This window comes from Lissotriton helveticus, chromosome 10, assembly GCF_964261635.1.
Source record: "Lissotriton helveticus chromosome 10, aLisHel1.1, whole genome shotgun sequence".
Lineage (NCBI taxonomy): Eukaryota > Metazoa > Chordata > Amphibia > Caudata > Salamandridae > Lissotriton > Lissotriton helveticus.
The window spans coordinates 1,060,958,571-1,060,979,409 of record NC_136071.1 but is presented as its reverse complement, the minus strand read 5'-3'; the positions used below and the strand labels follow the sequence as shown (position 1 = coordinate 1,060,979,409).

The following is a 20,839-nucleotide window of genomic DNA, read 5'->3' as shown; positions in this document are numbered from 1 at the left end:
TCCAGCGACAGAATCCAGAAATAACGATTCCAGAGCCACACTGATCTTAGGTAAATGATATACACCTCACTTCATAGGCAAACCCATTTTAAATTCTTAGTGACTTTGCTCCCCCGACCAGTCTACATCAATCTTGAAGAAAATTAGCTAAGGATGTGCTACATTTGGTGAAGACTGATCAGAGGTTGAAAAATTATGACGGGAACCCAACTCCTTTTTTACACGCCAATAAGCATTTATTCCTTTAAGAGATTTTTCTGCATGCTTAACTCCGAAACCGCTGCAGGAAAGTTCACCACCGGTTAATGGCTTGATGGCATTTCTATCATACTCTGTCTTTTGCTGGTTCTTGTAAAATATGTTCAGCCTTTCTGCAGACACAATGTAAAATGTGAGTTTTCAGTGCGCATACCAATGTATACATCTGAGATCTTGCAATATTGTGCGTGTGTTCGTTGTACATTCCCAAGGATTTATCTCCATGTGTTCACAAACATTGGAAAGAAAGAAGAAAATAGGAGAAACAGAAGTAGTATGGCAGGATGCCAATGCAGCATTATTATTAAGTAGATGTGTAAGCCTGCTCACTGATGAATCTCTCTCTCAGCCCTTCAGCCCTCAACCCCACTGGTCTATCCAAACCCTGTCGGGGCTATTCCTAGAAGCACGGCATTGCCCAAGGAAGGTAAAAGGCACTCATATTTTCCAACACTTTCACAATGGTCGGGGGACAATTTAAAGGTGCAAGGGGAAATGTCACCCACACATTCTTACTCTGAACAGGGGCGGGCGGTTAACAAACACCCACCCCGCCCCCAGGCAAAATTGCATGTGGCACATCACTCACTCTTTTTTGCTTTTTTAGTAAGGTATACAGGCCATTGGCAAAACAAAGTTGGATGTGGGGACACATGCTATACACCCAACAATGACAAGTTGGGGATAGTTAGGCTTTGAACCCCCACCACTGGGCAAAACAGAGGAATGGGCCATACACATTGTACAAGGCATTAATTACATTTCACCATTACCACCACCTCCACCATCATTGCCTTCACCTAGTATTCCTAACTATAAAAGTAGGGTTTCAGTACCACTAGTGTTTGTGCCAAAAACACCCAAACGTCAAATATTTGGCTGTGCCGCAGGGGTTGACCCGGCACTACAGACAAGACTTTCCCAGCTCTGCACCCTCTAGCCATAGAGAAGACCTTGCAATTAACCTTACTTGAGTGGTTGACCCACATGGCAATGGCCTTCAGTTATGCAGGGTTTGAAAGCAGAGCCTTTCCTGACGCCAGGCCCTGCTGTCAATCCCACACAGGCAACGTACCCTTGCTGTGCAGTGTGTCATGATACCTATTGGTTTGGATCTTTTTTTAAGATGTTTGCAGAGGAATCTTTCGTGTTCTTTTTCATAATTACCCCACAGGTGTCTTCTTCAGATCTTAATGCCAAGTTTACTTAGTGTCAGATCATCCATTTGGTGATGTAGGCAGGTACGAGCACTCATTTATTTATTTTTATACAACGCTGTGAAAAGTGGTCATACTGAAAGACTGAAGTTATTGCCACCAAGGAGACAGTTTTCAGCATTAGACGGACCAGGCAACGGAGCTGGGTTTGAATACAGATGCCACGAGGAATGTCTACACCCAATTTGAGTCCACCTGAAAAACAATCAAATAAGATATTAAATAAAGTAACATTTGAGAAAAGAAGCCACAAGTGGCGACTAGCAAAGAAGGTTGATCAGAGAAGCAAATGAAGGCCAATTGCTCTTCCAAATAGCTTCTGGCCTTTGCAGTATTGACTGCCAAGCTCTGTTTTGCAAGATAAACCTGGCAGATCATAAAGTCTGGACTGGAAAGAATTCAACCCGTCCAACTCATCTCTCTCAACATACTTACTTGAGTGGCTCACATGAATGGATTTCAAGTTGGATTCCTGGCAGCCAAGGTGATGTTTCCCAATTCTGTGGGAAAGCAGGTCTCTAATTGCTACTGCTCAACCTCCACACATGCAGTTGCCGCATCAGGGGATTGGTGTAGAGGACCTTGCCACCTTGCTGTGAAAGCAGGTTCCCCCTGTGTGGTAAAGGAAGAGGGGGTTGAATGCTGAGTTCCAGCAGATCCTCCTCACCCAATCTAGGGGAATCAGGTGTGCATGATCCTACAGAACCTTCTGCAGACTCCCAACAGCAGCAGGACCAACTGGAATATATCAAGCAAACCCTGAGACCAATGGAACTGCATCCCCCAGGGCACCATCAGTGGAACAATGGTGGATGGATCCACATAAGGACACCTCAAGTTGAAGATCACATTTGTCACTTCAGTGAGAAGCTCTACCTCATGCCCATCGAAGGAAAGACATTGTGAGCGTCTGCCATCATATTGTAAATGCATGTGAGGTGAGCCCTAACTGGGAAAATGCACTGTTGCAAAGTCCATCTCTACAACTATATCACCTTCCAGTACAGAGTCTAAGACCCCAAACTGCCCTAGGTTATCATATAAAGAACAGTGGTCATGTTACCCACCATTAAAGTTGCTCCCTGATGTGGAAAGGAGGAAAGTCATGAGGACTAGTTGGACCACTGGCAGGTCCAACAACTTTTTGTACAGACGCTGCTACAACATGATTCGGGTTCAGACCTGTACGCAGCACGGAAACCACCCTCCTCCACATCGGCGATGACACCGTCCAAGCCCTCGACCAAGGCAAAACCTGTCTCCTAATCCTCCTAGGCCTTTCCTCTGCTTTTGATACGGTTAACCATGAAATTATCCTTGAACCCCTCTGTTGGAATTGGCCCTTTTGGCAGGTTCACCCCTGAACTTTTTGCCTTGAACTTTGACATGATGTTGGTGGATTTCTGGTTTCTGCGCACTTTAGCACTGTGGCCCAGTGTAAAATGCGTGCGCTCTCTGAGTGCGTGTGGTGAGATTGGCCTGCCTGCCCTAGGAATGCATGGGGGATATGAGGGTCCATGGTAGTTCCTGATGTGTGGGGAGTGCAGGGTCGAGTTTGGTATGTGCAAACTCGTGAGGTTAAATGCTGCGCGACGGTGTGCACAGATTTATTGTATCTAGTGTAGAAGTGCCACTTTTAGAAGTTGGCATTTCTGTGTGCAGTGAATGTGAATTGACTGTCTGGCTTGTGATTGACAGGAGCTGGCTGGTGTGCTGGGCTCCAGGATTCAGGATGGGTCTGCCCGGTGGTGAATGGGGAGATCTGCATGTAGATGGGAGGGAGGAGTTGCATCTGGGACCTGAATAGGGCTGGGCCTTCCCTCCACAATGCTGGCTCCACCCCCTGTGGTGCGTCTGATGTCCCTGGCCTGTCTTGTGAATAGGGAGAGGGGCTGAGGAAAACAAAGTGCTCCAGAACCAGTTGCATCTGGTTCTCCCCTTGCCTGCACCTTTAGAGACAAAGGAAATGTGTGTATAAAAAGGGGCTGTGACCCCATGTAAAATGTTCTTGTTTTCCAACTTGAAACTACCAGGGGCATGCTGCTGCTGGGGGCCCAGGGTAAGGGTTGCCTCCCTGGGCCCTGCCCTTCCCCTGGACACCTGGAAGACATCCTGAACCTTTGGACCTGTTGCTCTTTATGTTTGCTTTAGCCAAGGCTTGCTACAGCCTTCCTGCGCCTTACTTTGGGACAGGGCGCGCTTTGATTTAATTTCTCCAGGAAAGGGAGAGCCTGGGGTCTGAGCAGCGCTGCGCTGCAGTACCTTTAAGAGTGAATCGCCAGTGTAGGGATTCCCCCGTGAGGATGAAGGGGGCTGGTGCCCACCCTGCATTTGATTGTGTTCCGCGGGTGCCCACCCCGCTGTTGTGCCGCTGCAGACTTTCTTTTTATATATTATGGGTGCCCACCCCATTTTAATGAGTTCCAAAGTGGGTGCCCACCCTGCTTTATATTGGTAATTCTGAGGGAGCTTACCCCTCAAGGTTCCCGGAATGATCGCGTCTCTGCCGCGGCCCCGATCGGCCGAAGCGGAAGTCAGGCAGCGTTGTGGCGGGCGGGACTTCCGGTTCCACGTAGGAAGTCCCGCGCACACCCCGGCAGATGGAGAAAGTGTCTGGAGCCTCGCGGGCTCCCCTGCCAAGCCCCGTGGTCCCTGGGAGGGACCGGGTGATGGAGCAAGCAGGGGGAGCCTCACGGACTCCTCAGGAGTGGTGCCGGTCTGCAGATTGCTGCAGCCATCTAAGGAGACACACAAGTCCACAGAGCCCCGGTGAGTGGAGGGGGGGGCTGCCGAGGGGCCCATGCATTGGTTGGTTATAGAGCCCGAGTTCTGTGGTGGCCATACCTTCGGAGTGGCCCCGTCCTGCAGCGGGCCGCTCCAACGTGGCATATTTATGTCTCTCAATGTCCAGACAAGTCAACGCCATATCATCCTCCTGCTTTAACGTCCTTCGCATTCTCAAAAAGATCTTCCGCTGGATCCCCCTCGAGACAAGAAAGACTGTCACCCATGCACTGGTCACGAGTCGACTGGACTATGGCAACACACTTTACGCCGGAATTACAACAACATTGCAGAAAAAGCTCCAGCGCATCCAAAACGCGTCAGCGAGACTCATATTAGACATCCCGCGCCAAGAGCACATCACCGGACACCTAAAAAATCTCCACTGGCTTCCCGTCAACAAGAGAATTACTTTCCGCCTTCTTACCCACGCACACAAGGCCCTTTATAATCTGGGACCCGAATGCCTCAACACCCGACTGTCCTTCTACATTCCCACCCGCCAACTAAGATCATCCAGTCTAGCCCTCGCCGCAGTCCCGCGCTTCCGAAAAACCACCATGGGTGGCAGATCATTCTCCTTCCTGGCTGCCAAAACCTGGAACTCACTCCCCACCCACCTCCGCCTTACTCAGAACCACATCTCCTTCAGAAAAGAACTGAAAACCTGGCTATTCGACAAATAATGAACCCATCCCTCTAGCGCCTTGAGACCCTCTGGGTGAGAAGTGCGCTATATAAATGCCCGAACTTGAACTTACTTGAAAAGCCCCAGTGGGGCCCGTGCTGATCCCTGCGCCTAGGGCCATATAGAGGCGCATTGTCGGCGCCTGGGCAGCCCCGCTTGTGAGAAGGCTGCCCCACGACAGGGGACATGGTAGTTCCTAGAGCCTAGTGGGCTCCACCGTGTTGCTGATGATTGCTAGAGCCAGATGGCTCCATCCTTTGGCGCAGTTATTCCTGAAGGCCAGTGAGAGCCCATGCCGCAGTTTACCTTTCACAGCTGCCCAGCAAGTAGTGGGCAGCTGCACCGTTTAGGCGCCATTCTGAAGAGAGTCCCTGAGAGGGACAGAAGTGGCACAGAGGTGCCAAGCCTTCCCGAGGTACGCAGCAATTAGTGCCAGCTGCATCGTTTGGGCCCCATGTTGTTGTTCTCAGCTGCCCAGCAAGTAGTGGGCAGCTGCAATGTTTAGGTTTGGCGCAGTGGCACCACCTTGACTTTCGCTGCTTAGGTAGCAGCCCTGACTTTGGGACATAGTGTTTGAGCCCCCTTTTTAGATGGCCAGTTGGCCAGGGGGATGGTTACTTTTATAGGGCACCAATTTGAATTTTTTTTAAATAAATTTGAATTTTATTTTATTGTACAGTTAATAAAAACTCACAACATTGAACAATAGATAAAAGGTCTTTAAAAAGAGTGTTGCACATTGGTAAAATCACAAAGAGTCTATAGTAGATTAGTGAGTCTTTTTCCTGTTGGCCATGGGCTTACTTGTTGTTCTTATGGTTGTAAGGCCGTTGGAGAAGTCGCTGTTCTCCTGGTATAATTAATTGTTGCATCCTACTGTCTTTTCGTTTAATCTTGTGTGATTTCATATTTTATTATAATTGCCGTGGCTTTGGTGCTTGTAGGCATTGTAGTTTTTAAGGCCATTAGGGAAGACTACTATTCTCTTGATGTGGTTGGGTTATTCCACCCAAGTGTTGTTTCATTTAGTTTTTTGGCCACAATGTCGAAGTATTTGACTGTTCTACAGTTTAACTGGGTCTCTTCAGGGTTGAAACAGAGCATCACTGCTTGCCAGCAAGTTTTTTCGCCCTTCTGGTTCCATATGGGCCGAAGCATAGACCGCCTTGTGTCCACGAGGGCTTCGCAGATACAAATGATATGTATAAGATCCTCCTTCGCAGATTGGCAAAGGCGGCATGCGTTTGCTGGATTAGGCCTTTTCCATGGTGCCAAATGACGTGCTATGGGTATGTAAGCCCTAAGTCCGACACTGTTTAATATATATGTGTCGGACCTTGCTAGTGTCATCAAAGCACATGGGATGGGCCTAACCTCATACGCTGACGACACTCAGTTGGTGCTGGCTATAAAGGGCGATGGACAGAAGGTGGCAGAGAGATTCCAAAGTGGGATGATGGCTATCGGTGAGTGGATGGCAAAGAATTGCCTGAAGCTTAACTCCGATAAAACGGAGGTGGTCATCTTTGGTAATCTCTCTCCAGCTTGGTCGGCAACTTGGTGGCCATCGGCCTTGGGCACACCTCCCAGCCCTACGGTCAAAGTCAGAAACCTAGGGGTTACTTTCGACGACCAGCTTAACTTTATGGCCCACGCAAACAAGGTAGCAGCTAACGCCCATTTCAAGCTGAGAATGGTAAGAAAAATTACACCTTATCTACCAGACTCAGCAGCAAAAACCTTAGTCACCTCCCTAGTGCTTTCAGCGTTGGACTACTGTAACGGTCTGCTGCTCAATGCTCAGAGCAGAGTTACCAAGAAACTACAGACCGTGCAGAATGCGGCCGCTCGCGTTCTGTCAAAAAAACCTAAGTTTGCACCTATCTCGGACACGCTCAAAAGCTACCATTGGCTGTCCATTCACAACAGGGTTAAATTTAAAGCTCTGTGCACAGTCTACAGGTCTCTACAGGATCAAGGACCTCGATTCCTCAAAAACCAATTGATTCCTTATAACCCATCCAGAACTCTTAGATCCACATCTCTCAACCAATTAGTGGTCCAACGAAGTCGAACAGTGTCGTGGGGCGACCGCTGTTTTTCAATCGCGGCCCCTAGACTTTGGAACACCCTACCTAACCATATAAAAACAAGCCCCACACTTCTCCAGTTCAGAAAAAACCTGAAAACATGGTTATTCAATCAGTGATTCTTTTTCCGCACTTTCTGTTCATGGTGAGACATTGATGCACTTTTTAGCGCCGAGACGCCCAAGGGTAATTGTACGCGCTCTATAAATGCCATTAATAAATAAATAAATAAATAAGCGCATGTTTAGGAACTTATTTTTTGTTTTTTGTGTGAGGCCCGTTGATAGATACTCTTGAGGCTTTGTGGTTCTGTACCCTTCGAGCACAACCCATCCATTGGCTCTCTTGGATAGGGTGGCTCTATCCTCAAGTGAGGAGACCAATTTGATGACTTTCGACACTGCTTTTTTAAAGGTCCCAAAATCAGTTCTTGTTTCCCAGAGCGTTTTTAGTCCTAGACTCTCCAGTGAGTTAGTTAGGTAGGCCATTGCTGGTGAAGTTTCTTTGGCGGTAAGTTCAATCCATAAGTTGGCGTTTAAGGATCCTTGCTTCGCTTCTTTAATTTTGCACCAGCTTTTTATATATTGGCCTTTCCTCTCCACAGATTGTTTCTGCAGTCCAAATTCAAGACGAATTTGAGCGGGCGAAGAGTTTTTAGGAAGATGGAAAATTGCTCTGTATGCACGGCTAATTGTATTGTCTAGAGTACTTGCATCTTTGCCTCGCATTGATTCTCTGCCATAGGAGAGCATGGGCTGTAGGCGAGCTTTTATTACCTGTAAGAGTGGCGCTAATGTCCGGTCAGGGAGAGCTTTCTGCAGGGGCCTTGTTGATAGTTGAAAAGTCATGCCCTTCCGGCGAATGGCCTCTAGTTGTTGTTTGAAGGAGCCATTGCCATCTATTATGACTCCTAGGTATTTATATGAGTTCACCAGTTCTAATCTTTGATTGTCCAGGAACCATGCAGGTTTCCGTTTTTTGTTGTGGTTCATTGGCATGACTTTGGTTTTGTTCAAATTGATTGTTAGCGAATTTGCTTTCGAAAATGCGTTGGTTCTGTCCAGAAGGTTTTGGAGGCCAATAGGAGACCGGCTGATGAGGACCAGGTCGTCTGCGTAGAGCAGGTTTGAGAGCGTAATATTTCCTAACCGAGGTGCATGTGATGTAACTGTCTCTAGCTCTTCGGGAAGATCCGCGAGGAAGAGGTTGAACAACATTGGGGCTAGGACGCAGCCCTGTTTTAGTCCTTTGCTGGTCTTTATTTTTCTTGATAGATGGGTGCCTGATCCCAGTTTCATTTGGACCCAGGTGTCGGTATGTAACATTACCAGCTGCTGTAGGAGGGGGCCAGGGATTCCCCATGAGCTCAGCTTCCACCATAGTTTGTGCCGAACTACCAGGCCCTAATACGATTTATGTGCTAAAGTGATTTATGTGCTAATGTTGTTGGGTGCTCGGAAATGTATTGTGTATGGTATGTTTTGCGCACCCTGTTTGATACCTCTAGATATGGTTTATGCATAGGAGGTTGTTTTACCTGTTTAGGGTTGTGTTAGGGAGATTATACCTCTCTGTGTGATTTATGCCCCTGGTGTAATTTTTACTTAGGTGGTTAGGGTCTAATGTATTTAGACTTGTGGGATACTGTGCCTGTTATGCTTTATATTACATGTTGACGCTGAGTATAGTGGCAAGACAGTTCCCAGCGTGCGACATACGGCACCCACTTTCACTGGCGAACACGCCTGCCAGTTACCTCACGGCAGCACCGAGAAGCGGAGTCAGCAACCTGTCTGCAGCCGCATTGACAGGCCCTGGCTGGAAAGGGTGAGGGTGCCCTATCAGCAAGGTGTGAGCACAGACCGGTGCAGACTGAGCAGTGCGGGCTGGTCAGCGTCACTGCCGCATCCACCAGTGCAGACTGGGCAGGGCCGTTGTCCCCAGAGGTGTAACGCAAAATCATGGTGGCTAGCTGCAGAACGAAATGAAGGGACTCAGAGTTCCCTTATCTCTCAGACATTCATTCACCTTGCCCTGAATAGGTTCCCTGAAGTTTAATACCCCTGAAGTGGTGTGCCACACCTTCACTAGGGCTGGTGTTATGCCCCGGGGTGTACCACTTCAAGTTAAAGCATAATGAGAAACACCAGTGCTGACTGCACGCTTAGCAAGGTATGAGCAGAAAGACAAGTTGACCTAGAGTACTTCCAGTTGCTGTGTTGGGAAACCAGTGCAGAGCCTTTCTGCCGCAGTATGGGAACTATGTAAACATGGCAGACGGACCTACCTAAGGTACGAGAACAGAATCGAGCCTGCCTGCACAGGGCCTGCCAGACAAACTAGCGCCGACGTTCCCTTTCCCAGGCATACTTCGAGACTAACAAGTGCATAACTGTTCTGCACCCCACCAGCGAGGGAGGCCTACCCTTCTTGGGGTCTTATACTTCATTTTCCCCAATATATATATATAACCTAGACTATAAATAGTAAATATCCCCCAGTCAGGCGTGGTCACCATACGCCATTATTGTCTGATCTATAGTTTCCTGCCTCTCTGCAAGATGGGTTCAGATGCACACCAGGGCAACAAGCATTGGCCGCACGGCAGTGAAAGTGGCAGCAGGGGGATGGGGCATGGGCAATTTCCTTTCGGGAGCATGCAACCATATGGCGCCACCATATGGCGCCGTGCGCTTACGAAAGGAAATCGCCAAGATGTGCACGCGTACCATTGCAAGCAATGCAACACGTGCACGTCTTTGCCCCCAAAGCTGTGGCGATGGCTACAGGTCTCTCTCCTATGCAACGCATGCGTTTTGCGTAGGCGAGACCTAAAAAGGGGACCAAAACTTTCTTAATGGGTAAATACCTTGTCTAATGATGACATTAGGATCACCTCAGCGACATGTGCCACCCTCCACCTCGGCATTATCCACTGCTTCTATGGATGATACCTATTCCTGTACTCCTGGGCATCCCACCCAAGAGTTGAGACTGCGTGCCTTCTTTTATAATGTATCTGCCTGTTTGAATTTTTATCCCACATGTAGACGGGACCTTTGACTGCATTCTTTTTCTTAATTAATTCATCCCCTATTTTACCCAATTGGTCCCTCCCTTCCCAAAGCTTTGTATTCCACCCTTAATCCTGTAAAGCGCTCTGATACCGTTACAGGTCTGGTTCGCGCTCTATAAAACTATAAAAATAAATACATTAATTAATGAAGATATCCCTCATCATGATGTTACTCAGATAAGCACCCCAGCCCAGGGGGAGGCGTTTGTAACCAAGGTAGTCTGCGCTTTTGAAGGATGAAAGGAGAACCCACCAAAAGATTTGATGGGCAGTTCTGGGAGGATAGAATCGAACATATGCAACCGAACTTAGAGACTCCCCTGAATCCGGATCCACTATATCCCCAAACATCACTGAAGTATCCTTATCTGCCATCTGTCATGTGGTACCAACAAAATGCATGAGGCAATTAGGCCTGATAGGAGAAAAAGTTGCAGAACTACAATCTGTGTCAGAGACAATAACATAAAAACTATATAATGAATCGCTAAAATCTTCTTAGTTGGAGGAAAAGCCTTCATATAGGACATGGCTAGTACTGCATCTTTGGGGATGAGGTGAGATGTCTGGCCATTGATGGGAAAACCGAAGTCATGCATACGGGTCATGCTGCACTGAACATGTTCTGCGACTACCTCCGGGTCCCCGCCTTCGTCAGCCAGGCGTCCATTGACCTATGACCTCTTTAGCAAAGCCACCACTGCCAATATGTTATGTTATGTTAAATTTACTTATAGAGTGCACAATTACCTGGAGGTGTCTTGCCGTTAGCTCGAGCAGAACCCTAATCCAACTCAGATGATCAATTTAGTGTCAGGAGGCATACGGTACCGGAATTCATTCAACATTGAATAATCATGTTTTTTAGGCTTTCCTGAAGGCCAAGAGATTGTTCATGTTTTTAAGATGGAGCAGATGAGCATTCCAAGATTGTGACGCGCTGTTGACAAAACTTCCCCTCCCTTCCCCCCCCAAATGCAAGTTTGACTTTGATGGCTATTACATTGTTGGCTACGGAGGACCTCAAAGTTCTCTATGACCTGTACAAAGTACATTTATTCTTTAAGTGGTCAAGTCTAGTGCATGCAGGGCCTTAAAGACAACGCAGAGGGCCTTAAATACTACTCTCTGTCTTATTGACAGCCATTGTAACTGCTCTAGTGCATTGGAGACAGATTTACTCTTTTGCAATCCCTGAAAGGAGCCGTGCTGCTTCAGTCTACAGAATCTGCTGTTTATTAAGATGATGCTGCATATTAATATATAAACCATTACAATAGTCAAGTTTTGAGAGCACCATAGAGGTGGCTACTGTTTTTTGCAGAGTGGTCAGGAGAAAAGGTAAGCTCTTTTTTAGGTGCCTTGATGATGTAAAAAAGATGGATGAGGATACCGAATTTACCTGATCACTGTAGGTAAGTCTCTCATTGATGATCCATTCAAGGTTACGGACCTTCTTGACTGAGGTTAGAAGGGTTTCTAACTCTTGTGGCCACCAAGAGCGGGGCCACAAAGACCATGAGTTCCCAAATAAAATTAACTCAGTTTTACCTGAGTTTAGCTTTAGGCTCGTACTAGCCATCCACACATTAACTGCCAGCATACAGTCCTGATACTTGAAATCTGTATCAGTATCATTCTCTGTTAAGGAAACAACAATTTGTGTGCCATGGATCTGAAATGTCTAATCAGATCTGCCAAGTTTGACACCTAAACATTAAACAGTTGGGATCTTCTCAGCACTCCGCAAGGCAATGAGAAAGATCTGAGGTAAAGTCATTTATTGAGACATATTGTTTTTGCCCAACCCAAAAAGATCTTAAGAGGGCAAAAGCTACTTTTCTAATTATAATGTAAAATAGTTGGCAAACGCTGCTGACAGGTTGAGTAGAATGAGGGCTGCTTTACATTCCTAATCAAGAGTCTTTCTGATCCCTTCCATCACCTTGATTAAGCCTGTCTCTGTGCTGTACCCGCTTCTGAACCCATATAGTTTGGGATCCAGAAGATTGTTATCTTGTATAAAAGTGACCAGCTGGAGGGTCATTAATGTTTCCACAATCAAAGCCGTCTAGACATGGGCTTATAACTGTTGGTGTTTGTGGGACTGAGAGAGAGTTTCTTCAGAAGGGACAATGTAGACGCTATCTTCCGTTGGGTGAGAAATAAACTGATGGCAAACATGTGCTGGAAGATAGCTTTGAGATTTGATACGATTAATTCAGATGCCTGTCTGGCCCCCAAAAGGAGACAGGGATCGAGGGAGGAGCTGGATTTTGTAGACGTTGTAAGAGAAGTGTCCTGATGTTTAGTCAGATCTCTGAATTTAGAAAAAATCTTAGTGTTGGTATGTAGGGAAGGAGACTGCGATTCCGCCCAATAAGTGGGCTTAATGGAAAAAAACCCTATCATAAACTTCTTTAACTTTATTTGAAAAGAAACCTTCCAGGACGTTGCAGAATTCTTGACTGCTGTAGCTGGCTGTCGCTGATTCTATAGATGTCAGTTTCTTTACCGTTTGAAAGAGATCTTTTACTGAATTTTTGGCGGCTTCGATTTTCTTTTATGTAGAATATAGGGACTTCTCCCTCACTATCAATGCTTTGTAAATGGTAAGTTCATGTTTATATTTTTTTCTTCTCTGACTCAAGATAATCCTTCCTCCATATGCGCTCTTGCCTTCTGCATTTTTGGTTTTGAGATCTAAAGGTCTTGGTAAACCAGGCAGCCGAAGGCTGGTGTCTCTTGCTATGAGATGCCTTTACTGGAGCCAATGAATTGACAGCTGAAGTTAATCAAGAAGCGTAATTGTCCACAGCTGCATCAATCTCCTCTTTTATCAAGGGTGAAGAGTCTAGCAGTAATTAATCGAGTTGGTCTGGCTGTATCTTATGCCACTGACGAGTATAAAGTTCCATGGAAGGGTTCCTGCCCTGTTGAGGGGGTTAAGCTAGGATGAGATGGAACCTTACTGCTAGGTGAACGGACCTTTCCTTTGGTCCATTGGATTCCATCCTGCCGACCTTCAGTCATTTCTCTTTTGCTGGACTGCCTTATCTCTTTCTCCCCCTCAGGTCCCCCTCTCTTCTCTCACCAATCTCAGCCTCCGACTCTTCTCCCCCACCTACCACTCTCTACCCCTTTTGAGTTTTTTTTTATTTCCCCGTTAACTCTGTAAATATGTGATATATACTTGTCCAGCCTAATTGCTTTTAAAATGTAATCCTGAGCAAATCTACTATTTGTATATATATGTATATAGAGATAACCCTAACCACTAGCATATTTAGTAGACCCTTGTACTCACTACCATTCCCATGTGATTCTTAGAGTTTATCCATTTGTATCTCTTCCTTGAGTGACTTTACAACTTGTACATTTGCAATTTTCTCTGTTTGTACCTCTTCATTGTGTGACTTTACAACTTGTACATGTTTCAATTTTTTCTGTTTGTATCTTTTATGTAATTCATGTAATCCTAATTCCTTATGTATCGCAACTGGTTCTTTTGTAAAACGCTCGGACACCTTCGGGTAATGTTCGCGCTATATAAAATCACATTAAATAGAATACAATAAAAATAAAATTGTTCTGATATCTGATAAGAAAGAGTTATTGGTGAAAATACCGTCAAGACTGTGACCATCAGAGTGGGTAGAACCTACTACAACCTGGGAAAGTCCAAGACTGGCTGTCATGTCAAATATAATCTGTGTATCTTTATCAGAAGGGTCTTCCAAATGAAAAATAAAGTCTCCCAGTAGAGTAAAGTCTGTAGTTCTAGTGGAAGATTCCAAGATCGTGCTCAGAAGTAACCCATCAAAAGAGTAAGCTTTGGTAAGAGAGTGCTTCCCGATGCGCAAGCTGGGCGGGTTGGAAAACAGCTTTCATGTGGGAGCAATAGATAATTGCTAAACCTGCCTCCTCTTCTGACTGCTTCTGTCCACCCTATATGTCATGTATTCTTGCGATGTTGCAGCAACAAAATCTGGGCCAGAAGATTGATCAGCCTAGATTTCTGTAATGCACAAAATATCTAGCGCCTGAGAATCAATGAGGTTAGCAATTACAAGGAGATAAAATGGGCATGAGTAAGACTTCCTCACAATACTTTGTTTAACGCTCACAGTCATCAGACCAAATAGTTGAATCACAAACTGATAGTGCAGCGGCTGAACAGATATGATTAGTAGATGATAGTGTTGCAGGGATTCTGCACATATACAGAACTATGCACGGGAAAACAGGACCTCAGTGAATAGGGGTGTACCAACCTACCACATTAGTACCCAAAATCCCAAACCGACTAGCTATATTGTCGAATTCGTTCTCCGTCTACAGTGAAGCTAACAATGATTAGACAACCCAGAACATGTCACTCTATCTTGGGATACACTCTTTTGCCCACTCACTCGTACTTGTCCAAAATGCGAGTAATCTGAGACGTGGTATAGTTTAAAATGTTTATTTCAACTAACGGGCTCTATGGCGCAGTACACATGCCAATACTAGCAGCAAAATGCATAAACACAATATAGTCAGCATTGTTACAATACTATAGAATACAAACGGGGATATAATTTTATAAAAATCAGTGGAAAAGGTCCTAACGACCTAACCACCCTCCCCATGGTAAGAGATAGTTTATTATAAAAAAGAAGACCTCTGGGCTTTGTCAGCAGACCCCCATACTTCAAGGCCTAGATGCAATGTTCACATCTCAGGACAAGCACAGCTCTTCTCTTTGGAAAGGTGCCGCTCCAAGTGTGTTAAAACGTGTTGCGCTTGCAATATTAAAGGACACGATTTCCAGTAGTGCAGCTGTGTGTAGCATGTCATGTCTAGGTGCGAGGCCAGAATTGAATAATTAGGGGCATTGTTGTGTAACCTTGAACAGCGTGTGCAGACTAAACCTCAGAGCACAGCAGAGAACGTGCAAGGTAGACAGTTCTCATGTGAAAGAAGGACAAAAAGGGTCTTGCGAAATATATGCATGCAGTGTCATGCGCAAAAGCAGCCTCATGGCAGCGAAGCTCATGCTAAATTAGTTAATGTCGACAATGGAACTATAAGCCATACGACAATAGCAGCCATTCAGGAGGTTTAGGGACTCTACCCAATCCACTTTTCTAGGGGACAGAGACCTATATGGAGTAAAATCTTGTGCCCTGTTTCTCCAAAGGCACCATCTCTTTGACTCCTTTGGTCTGCAGAGCAAGAATGTCCACCTCCAAGATCAAGATGCGTGTCAAGAAGCATATTTTAGTAGAAGAAAGGGTGTCGGAGGAGGGAGATAAGAAGTGTATGGCATACCTCTTGTGGATAAATCAGTGATTCATCGTAATAGTCTACCAGTTGGAGAAATGAGAGACCTTCCATCTACTGGCAGCTGGTACCTGAAAGAGTGGGTCAAAAATATTTGGAGGAATGAGAGTCAGCTGTTGATGGGGAGTGGGGCTGGAACTGCTGCTGTTGGAGATTGATATATATATAGGCGTTTATAGAGTGCTACATATACCCGGAGGTGTCTAGGCGCTACCTTTAAAATAGTGGAATTTATAAAAGATTAGCTTGGACTCACTTTCTAAATAGCCAAGTCTTCAGATCCTTTTTGAAATTTAACAGATTTGTTTATTTTTTTAGAGTTGTTGGTAGGGAATTCCAACGTCTAGTTGTGTAAGTGAAGCTTTATCCCCCCAATTTGATGTCACGCGATCTAGGGGTGACAAGGTTCCTGTAGTCCACTGACCTTAGTGGTGTAGCTGGGGTATAAGGCTTCAAATAGTGTGACATTTGCTGCGGACCTAGTCCATGCAGTGATTTAAAAGCTATGCATAAGTCTTTGAATGTAATATGCTTAGCAACTGGCAGTCAGTGCAGTTGGGTCAGGGCCTTGGTGGCAGAATCAAGTCTTGAAATCTCCAGAAGAGCTCAAGCTGCTGTGTTTTGTGCCATCTGGAGCTTGCGGATACTGCGCTTATTTGCACTGGTAAATAATGCATTACAGTGGACTAGCCTGGATTTAATTTGTGTAGTGACCACTGTTTTTCTCAATTCAAAAGGAATAAAAGGAAGTACCTTCCTCAGACCTTTGAGCATAAAGAAGCAAGCAGAGGTGGTGTGGTTAATTTGAGCTTCAAATGACAGCTTAGTATCAAAAGGTACACCAATATTTTTTACTTTATTTGATGGGGTTGGCAAGGGGCCCAGTTAGGAATGCCTCCAACTCTTTGTCCAGATTGAAGAGCAGTTCCCAAAAAGAAGAACTTTGATCTTAGATGAATTAAGTTTAAGACAGTTGTCTAGCATCCAATTGCCTATATGACCCAGGCAGTCCTGGAATATGACTCCTGTGAGTTAGATTGACTATTAATTGAGTCAATTATCTGTGTGTCGTCTGCATAGGACACCAGCACAAAACCATTCCTTTTGATGAATTTGGCCAGCGAAATGACATACAAATTAATTAACGTTGGACTCGGGGAGGATCCCTGAGGTACTTCACAGGGGAGTGAGAAGGAAGTGCTTACGTAGTCCCCCAGATCCACCATTTGGGAGCTATCTGATAGGAAGGACCTGTGCAGGGAGAACGCTTTATCACTGATCCCGGTTAATGACAGACGATCAATGAACAGATCATGGTTGAACATATTAAAGGCCGCTGATAGATCCAACAGGATGAGGGCCACGCTCCCCCCACCATCCAAGGTTTGTCTGAGCTCTTCAGTGCCTGTAATCATGGCTAGCTCTGTGCTATGATGGGCCCAAAATCCATATTGAGATGCATCAAGAATGGCATTGTTGGAAAAGAAGGTGGTAATTTCCCAGTTGATGGCCTTTTCTATGATCTTAGAAGGGAACAGAAGTCTCGAAAATGGCCTATAATTCAAGGTGTCGTTAGCATCCAGATTGGAATTTTACAAAAGTGGCAGTATGAACGCTTTTTCCATTTAAAAGGAAAATGCCCTGACGTGCGCATTAGATTAAAGATAGGCAAGAGAGATGCGGCTACAGTCTCTGGGGACAGATGAATAATTCTTGGAGGCAAGGCTCTGTGGGAGATCCTGATTTTACCACTGAGATCAGCTTAATAACCTGACATAAGGTTAAAGTGGTAAACGAGAAGTGCGTCGGCATTGCTGGGCTGCATTGAACAGGAGATAAGGGGGATAATTTGCTCAGTTGAAACGGTGTCTGGGCCAAACGATTATCCTGAAGCGTAAAAATGTGTCATAGACAGATTTAACCTTATATTGGCTGGCCAAAACCTGTGTAGAAAGTTGCAGCAGCCATTTTATAAAGCCCTTAAGCATATGTCCGCTACATTGATTGGTCTTTGGCAGCAACATTTGGGGACGGCTGCGCCTCAAATTTTATTTGATATTAGAGATTGTGTGTATGTTAGTGATTTGCAGCCAGGTCAGGTTTTTGGAAATATCACAACTGTAACTGCTTAAAGGGGAAGGTTGCATGAGAATAGTCCCAAGTTGGTATCTCAGTTTCCGATGTGGGTGGGTCATCCTATATATCACCCAGAAATACCGAAGTTAACTGATCAGCTCGGTAATGTCACCAGACGAGTGCTGCGGCCCGATTTCAGGAACATTAGGTGTATACTCCGTGGAGGAGAAGCGAGGTTCTATCCCATAAGACTCATTTGCCTGATCCTAGAAAAATTCCTACTGCTTATTATAAAGAATTGACTGAAGCTGCCTCTTCTACTGTAATGACTCTTGCTGATATTGAATTTTTTTTTTGGTCTTCTTGTTCCGGTTGATATTTGGAGACAGTTCCATACTCATGACCATGTTATGGAGTTGGGTGGTACATGGGATGTGATTAAAGGATGGGATCAGGAAAGGAAGCCAGGTGATAAGCCTGGAGCCAAGATTCCTGCTTAGCCTGCCCGCATTATTACATATATGCATTCCCTTATCCCGCCAAAGAAGGTAAGTTGGGACAAATTGATGGCTTGTAGACAGAAGAATTATGAAAGTGTGTCTGATTTCTGTACTCGTTTTGAAGATACGTTTTTGGATTATATTGGACAGGATATGTCTAACGAGGGAGGAGTTTGGTTGTTTGTTGACAGATTTGTTTCTAATTTACTTCTTGAAATTGCTACTAGTTTGCAGGCATCTGAGAGTACTTGGTTCACCTCTTCCCTTTCTGTTATTTTGAATATGGCTCAATATTATGAACATCGTGACCAAGAGGAGAAAGAGAAAACATAAAAAGCTGAAGGAGTTGAAAACGAAAGGGTTGTTACAGCAAGCATTTAGGGGAATGGTAGAGGCCGTAGTGGTCCTTCTAGACAGCTTCCGCGCTCTTGCGGACAGCCGACCACAGCATCTTTGGGGCCGAATCAGTGTGCATATTGCGAGGAGGGCCATTGGCGTAGCGAGTGTCCTGTGCTTTTGCAGAAGGTTGCGGTTCCTGGAGGGCGAGGTTCTCGTGGACGAGGTCGTGGGACCGATAGAGTTCAGAATGCTGCGGTTTCACCGGGTCGTCCTGATAACAATTACTGTGATGACCCTCATGATGGACAGTATTATCATGATGATTATGATACAGATGAGGTAACAGGGATGTTTTATAGCTAGGATAGCCAGGGACAGAGTGAGGGACCAGTTCAGATACCTGTAGATCAGCGTGGTCCTATGTAACCGCAGGTTTTCATGGCTCGACTAAGGAATTTTTGGTGGACGCAGGTGCAACGAAGAGTTCTGTTTCTTGATCTTTGGTCCCTGGGGTGGCTCTGTGTGGCCATAATAATGTTTTGGTAGGTTTTTCAGGTGTACCAGTTGTAAGCCCCATTTCACGCCCCCCCCTTGCATTGACTATTGTTCCTTTTACTGTGGATTCCCCGTTTTTGTTGACATCCAATTGTGGTGACAATTTGATGAGTTTGGATTTGTTGAAAAAATCATATGCTACTATTTATTGTTCTCCTGCGGGTGTTTACATGACGATGGGTCCAAGTGTAGGTACTAAACAGTGCCTGTCTCTTCCTGATGAATTGGCTGATGTACCATCCACTCTATGGGCGACAGGTGCTACAGATGTGGGACTGTTGTCTATACCACCAGTTTCGATCCAGGTTAAAGATAATGCTATTTTGCCTTGTATTCCTCAGTATAAAATAACTCTGGCGGGAGAACGGGCCCTTCTACAGATTATTCAGGATTTGATATGCAAAGGAGTAGTTGAAGAGACCTCTGCCAATATTTGTAACAGTCCCATTCTTCTAATTCTTCAGATACATCTGATGATCATGAGGATGTTTATGATTTTGTGACAGACTTGCGTGAAGTTAACAACATTCGGCATCCTCAATTGTCGCCACACTTCTGATGATGATTCCTTCTACTGCTAAATTCTTTTCTGTCATTGATTTGAAAAATGAATTCTTTAGTATTCCTGTTCATCCAGATAGCAGATATCTGTTTGGGTTCACTCTAGCTGGTAGGAGCTTTAGGTTTTGCCGTGCTCCTCCGATCTATACAGAGAGTCCAAGTATTTATAGCTAAGCATTGAAAGGTCAGTTGGATTCTTTGTCGATTCCCTCAAGTAATATATTGGTGCAGTATGGTGACGATTTGCTCATTGCTTCTGATACAGAACAAGGTTGTAGGGACAGTACAGTTAAATTATTGTTACATTTAGCTCAACATAGCCATAAAGTTTCTCTTTCTAAATTCCAGTATTGTCGACAGTAGGTCGCCTACTGTCGAAGGAGGGTAGGAGATTGACTCCGGAGCTCATCAGTACCATTGTTAAAATGCCCAATCCACAAACTCAAAAAGATGAGCGTGCTTTTATAGGTATCACTTCCTACTGTCGCCAGTGGATACCTAACTACTCTCTACTAATTAAGCCTTTGCTTGCATCAACAACGAAAGAAATGCATGAGCCTTTGCCTTGGATGCCAGCAGTATTTTGAGCAATTTAAAACTGTGCTTTGTTCGGCTCCAGTACTCGGCACACCTAATTACGGCAAACCGTTTGTGTTGTACGTCCATGAGATGGCTGGTTGCACACTTTCTGTCTTAACACAGCAATTTAGGGATAAACCATGGCTGTGCGCTTATTTTTCTGCTGTGCTTGACCCTGTCGCAAGAGCCCTCCTAAGCTCTCTGAGAGCGGTTGCGGCTGTGGCCACTTCAATCAGACAATCGGCTGGACTCGTGCTTGATACTCGTGCTTGATACTAACCTCAAAGTTATGGTACCTCATACTGTGGACATGCTCTTGAATAAGACAAAGACACAGCACCTCACTAGTGCACGTCTTACTGGCTATGTATTGACATTGTTTGATAAACACATTAAGATTAAAAGATGTGCTACTCTGAATCCAGCCACGGTACTTACCCTCCCTTCTGATAATGATAACGTTGATAAACATGATTGCATCTTCCGGACGGAAGAAGAGACGAAAGGACGGGGAGATCTGCCCGACCTTCCCTTATCTGACCTCCAAGGGGAACTATATGTCAATGGCTCTTGTTTTAAATTACCAGATTGCACCACCACTGCAGCTTATGCTATCACTACGTTGCGTACAGTAGTAGAGACTTCACAGTTCCCTTATCAGTCTGCTCAAGCTGCTGAGCTTCCTGCCCTTAGCTTGTGAATTGAGCGAGGGACTGGTTGTCAATATCTATACTGACAGCCGGTATGCTTTTGGGGTCGCGCATAATTCTGAGGTTGTCTTTTTTTAAGAC

The 20,839-nt window shown here is 45.3% G+C and overlaps 1 long non-coding RNA gene across 1 annotated transcript in view; it reads right to left on the bottom strand.

Annotated features, from left to right (window-relative positions):
* Positions 1-1,217: 1,217 nt before the first annotated feature.
* The window catches only part of LOC144785607 (uncharacterized), a 64,198-nt gene continuing 44,576 nt past the window's right edge, over positions 1,218-20,839 (bottom strand). The window contains exon 4 of the long non-coding RNA XR_013601986.1: positions 1,218-1,670. This is a non-coding gene — a long non-coding RNA (uncharacterized LOC144785607). The remainder of the gene's footprint in view (positions 1,671-20,839) is intronic.